Genomic DNA, 6,000 nt, shown 5'->3' with positions numbered 1-6,000 from the left:
TATGTGTAAAAAGAATACATGTTTTATGTTTGAGGATAATTCACTAGTTGAAAGCTTGTTTTTACCAAAATGACTTGAGTTAAAATCTTCTGATGTAGGATTAGTGGACTAAAACATACCTCGTGAGATTTTGAGCTTGATATGTCCATAAAAAAATCTTCATTCTTTCTTGAGATAATAACACTTCTATGGCTTTATCTTCTTAGAACTTGCCTTGAACCACATCGAGGCCACACAAATGTGCATTTATTTGGATATGATAAAGGCATTAGAAATCACTTTCGGCCTTCTTTAACCACCCAACACATTTTAACGTTAGAGAACCCCTTTGAGCCTTTTGACCTATTTTGTTGAATAACCTGTCATATACGAACCTATCCCGTTGTTTGTTTAAAATCTTGATTTTGATCCCTCGAAGAATTATTAGAGCATCAAGGGCAATGGGTTTATATTCAAAAGAACAAGTTCTCAAGATAGGAAATTGACATTTTTGATTTACGTGCTTAAAAGATGTATCTCGAAATGAGTGTGGGGGTTCTAAAATTGTGTTCTTCTTTACTTTGTGGGAACCGACATCAATTTTCTTGGTCTATGCCTATTACAAAAAATGGAGAGGAGAAAAAAAAATAAAAAAAAAGGAAAGAAAAATCCAAGTGGCAAAAAGAAAAAATGAGAAAAAAGAAAGCAATTTTCTTGCCACAAAAAAAAAAGAAAAAAAAATATATGAACTCTCCAAAAGGAATAAGAAAGGCATAGTTCAAAAAATTGTCGAAAGATCTTGAAGGGAGATGAGTAAGCTTTGAGAGCTTCGAATTATTGTTCACTCAAATTTTTTGGTGCTCTAATTAGTTTTTTGGAATTTAACCTCATTGACCTTTTATCCTACCCCAAACCAAAGCCCCATTACAATCAAAATTCAAGACCTTTTGATCCATATATGTGCATATTTCAAAAGTGGTGGAGATGTGGTGTATAGGCAAGCCTATGGTGAATCATTGTCGTGGTAAGTGTCGAGAGATACACTTGAGCCATATATACACTTGAGAGAATGGAAAGCGGAGAGAAAATAGTCCACTAGTTTTATGTGATTGATTTTGATGATGGTCATCACGTGAAAACTTGTTTGATACATGTTTAATTATCTTCTTCATAAACTATGTCATTTACTTTGCACATGATTACAAATTGCCTTGAATAGTTTAAAATTTGAAGGGAATTTTTGAATGCATCTTGACTTTGCTTGAGGACAAGCAAATAGCTAAGTGTGGGGGTATTTGATAAATTTTTGAATGCATCTTGACTTTGCTTGAGGACAAGCAAATAGCTAAGTGTGGGGGTATTTGATAACTCTGTAATTGTCATGATTTTATAGCGATTTAATCTTTCTTTTTAAGCCAAAAAATCCCTAATTATGTGATTTTATTGCATATTCAGCAAAAAAGGAAGATATAAGGCAAAGATGGCAAAAATCAAGCTAAAATCGAAATTGAAGGCATCAAAAAGAAAAAAAAAGGAAGATTACAAGGAAATTTCTGCAGAATTGACTAAGCGTGCCCACGCTTAGTGGAGTGGTCAACTCGGGATAAGGATAAGCACGAGCAATTTCCGCAAAAGATAAAGGAATGAAGTGTTTAGGTTTAGAAAGGATTCTTTAAAGGTTATCTCTTATGATTTATTTACCTTTTTAGAGTTTATCATATATTTATCCCTCTCTACGTCTAGATTCGTAGGAGACTTTTATTATAAATAGGGGAGAGTCTCTTCATTTGAGGGGATTCGGTTATTGATTAGAACTCTATAGAATTCTTTGTTCGTCCTTTCTCTTTTATTTTTATTTTACTACCGGAATTAATGGAATTCCACTTTCTAGTGTGTTCTTCCATTAACATGCCCGGCTAAATTCCTTATTTTCTGATTAAGGTATGGTGATTGCTTGATTCTCATTATGTTGTGAGATCTAATCTGCATTCTACACTTGTCAAACGAATATTCATGCTATTCTCTGTGCTTTAATTACAAACGTCTGATTTATGAATAATTCGGCCGATTGTTCATTATCAAGAAGGTTTGCTTAGCTAATTGGACTTTATAAATCCATGTAATTGTTTATTTGGTTCAATGCTTAGTAGCAACGTAGCATAATTAATTATGTCATAGTAATTAGTTATGTTATGGGGAATGCATGATCTAGTTTAAACGAATTATCCTCATAGGAGTTTGTTAATTAAAATCAGGCCTTTCTAATTCTTAATGCTGTTAATAGATTAAATCTTGTGGACATTCCCAGGGTTGTCTGTTAATTAGGGACCTAGCCAACGGTCGTACCTTGGCTGACGAAAAGGTAAGGAAAGGTGAGGTTGTTAGGTCGTACCAACAACCATAACTGGTTTATTTGTCTATACATGTGTTATTCTTGCATCAATGATCAACTCACAAGAATCAAGCATAATCCTAGCCTTAACCAGAAAATCTCCTCTCATATCTTCACCAGGTATTTTTAATTATTTATTTAGTTTTCGATCAATTCCTTTTACCATCAATCTTCCCCCATTATTTTCTATTTCTCTAAAAGAAATTAACTTAAAATCAATCCCTGTGGATCGACCCTACTCCCACTTTCACAAGTGTAGTAGGAATTATTTTTTGTGATCTCGACACCCACCAGGAACTTTTTCCATTTTGACCTTTTCATTGTTTGTTTTAGGACATTTGTCTTTGCAAAGTTGAATATGTGCAGCTAAAGACACTGATGTAGATTTTGCATTTTCCATAGAAAACCTTTCCAAAACAGATAAGATTTAAGATTTTTGATTTAAAAGTATAGTAGAGTTTTCTCTATTTCTAGAGATGTTCATGCTAAGGATTTGCTTTGCATTTTCAAGATCTTTCACTTCAAAAACTTTGCATAACTGTTTTTGTAAATCACTGATAAGATGAGAACTAAGGCTAGCAATTAGCACGTCATCAATGTAAAGGACAAGAAAGATAGGAGTGTTATCCACATGCTTAAAATAAAGATAGTGATCATAATGACTTCTATTGAAGCTTAAGGAAGCATGAATGAGCCAAATTTCCTATTCCATTGTTTTCGAGGACTGTTTTAACCCATAAAGTGACTTTCTAATACACACACATAATTAGATTTAGAATTATCAACAAATCCAACAGGTTGTTTCATATAAATATTTTCATCTAAGTCACCATGCAGGAAAGCAGTTTTAACATCCATTTGTTTTAATTCCCAGTTGTAGTGTGCAGTGAGAGCAAGAATGATACGAACAATGGTGTATTTTAATAACAGGAGAAGATATTTCATTGTAATCGATTCCTTCCTTTTGGGTAAACCCTTTAGCTCTAGCCTAGGTTTGTATTTAAAAGGATTTTCTTGTTTGATTTTAAAAATTCACTTGTAGTCTACTATGGAGGCATTATTCGATTTTGGAACTAAAATCCAGGTTTTATTTTCCTTTAACGACTTCATTTCTTCATTCATGGCACTCAGCCATTGTTTTGATTTCACAGTGTCATCAGTACTAGTAGGTTCAGTCAATTCAGTATTAAGGGTTGTATCAAAATCCCTAAATTTAGTACATATGTATTGAAAATAAATGAATTCATATATGTATCATTGATTATATTCATGCATCAACCAATTTTGTGTAACTAATTAAATATATTCATGTATAATATCAATTAATTCTATACAATTAACTATTATCTTCATGGACGCATGTATCATTGGAATTACTATGTTTATATTAATTCGTTGCACTTAAATAATTATTATAGCCAATTAAATATATTCATGCATGATGAATGAAACATATACTATATAAATCTCAATATGAAAATAAAATAATTCATAACACCCAACCATGCTTCTCATCTAAAAGGGATCGCAAAATCACCTATGAATGATCAAATGCATAAAGTGTTACAAACTTCATATTTTAGCAAATTACCATAATATTTATAATTGTAATATTTATGAATTATTAATTTAGAGTTTTAATGGGATCTAATATTTATAAAGAAATTTTTCGAAACATTATTATCTTATTATCTTATCGAATTTGATGATTTTTTACAAAGGCCCAAGTCGGGACAGAAAAATTTTATTATTTTAGAGAGTTTATTAATTTATAGAGTATTAATTTATAAAGGTTTTACTGTATTTTAGTCATGATAGTGAATGAGTATTTTTATTTGTACATAATTTTAAAGAATCTTATTTTCTATTTAATTTTTCTTGCATTTGAAGAAGACATTAATTATTTAACCATAATTAGTATAGTTGAACAAAATTAAGATTGCCACTGATATTATATTTAGAAATAAATATAGATTCAAGATAATATAAATTAGGTGAATAAAAATAGTCATTGCGATTAACACACACATACAAAAAAAAAATCATTTATGTATCTAGCTAGTTCATATTCGACTAGCATAATTATATATGTATACTTTTCCATCAATTTTTTAACTTTTATAGAATTTTAATTTGGAGTTAAATTAATTATAATATTTTATTAAAACACATTTACATAGTATTAATATCAAAACTAGAAACTTGCAGAATGTAAGGACACTGCCTGTCAATGTGGTTGTTAGTGATGGCAACGAGGCGAGTTTGGGATGGATTTGCCTGGACCCCAGACCCGCCTTGCTTCATAAATCCCGTACCCGTCCACCCTTTCCCCTCAAAAATCTGGCCCCACCCCACCACCCCGCCCTAGATTTCCCTACTGCACCAAATTTGCCCATTTCGTTCAATTTAAATTTTTATTTTTTAATTAAAAATATCAATTTAAATTTAATAATTTAACATAGTCTTTTTAATCTAAAATAAATTATATAATATAAAAATATATTCAACTAATATTTTATTTTTTCAATAAGTAACATTAGTTTAGATTTAAGTACTTTAACATAGTTTTCAATATCAAATTAATTGTATAAGAAAATAATATAATTTTTGTTTTTTATTTGAGTAATACTATTTAAAATTTAGTAATTTAACATAGATTTTAGTCTAATAGATTTTGGTTTAAAATGAATTATATAATATAAACAAAACACTATCTAATGTTTTAAGTTCACAATAAGTATATCCAATTTAAATTAACACAGTTTTATCTAAACTAAATTATACACTACAAATAATACATTTAATTATTTTATTTTTGATATTTTATATATAGAATTAGACATATGCAAATTATTTAAAAATGTACCTTTAATATTATAATTTTCTATTAATAATATATCACATATGAATAAATAAATAATAAAAAAGTAGAGATTAGTTACAAAATCCGGTTCAAAAGTTGTAACCCGCCCCAGACCCGATCGGGCCCAATAATTTAGGACCTGGATGCACCCTGAACTTTTACTATAAGTACCAAATCCGTCACATTCAAAACGGGTCCGAGTCGAAAAAATTGGACTCAGTTACTATCACTAGTGGTTGTGAGTAGGGGTGTCCATTTCGGTTAATCGAACCGAACCGAACCGATTTTTCGGTTAACCGAAAATTCGGTTCGGCCATTTGGAAAACCGAAAACCGAACCGGTTGGTACCGGTTCGGTTCGGTTAAAACCGAACGGAAGTTCGGTTTTTTCGGTTTTAAAACCGAAAAAAACCGTTTTTTTATTTTTTATTTTTTAAAATAATATATTTTGATATTTTAAGCCGAAATTGGGATAATGTTGCAATTTTATCCAAAAATACAAATACCAAAATTAAATTCTAATTTAATAGTACAAGTCACAAGTGTAGAACAACTTCAATATGTTAACATTCAATATCTAAAAATAGTACACTTTTCTTTAGTTTTACTAATATAAATTATATAATATTAATATTATTATATATATAATTATATAATGTTTATATGTATAAAAAATATATTTTTTTTTATTATTTATAGAATTTCGATTTTCGGTTCGGATCGGTTACCGAATTGGTGACCAAAAAACCGAACCGAATTTTCGGTTT

Source organism: Sesamum indicum, linkage group LG1, assembly GCF_000512975.1.
Source record: "Sesamum indicum cultivar Zhongzhi No. 13 linkage group LG1, S_indicum_v1.0, whole genome shotgun sequence".
NCBI classification, from domain to species: Eukaryota; Viridiplantae; Streptophyta; class Magnoliopsida; order Lamiales; family Pedaliaceae; genus Sesamum; species Sesamum indicum.
The sequence above is the reverse complement of the archived record's forward strand: the minus strand, read 5'-3'. Positions refer to the sequence as shown.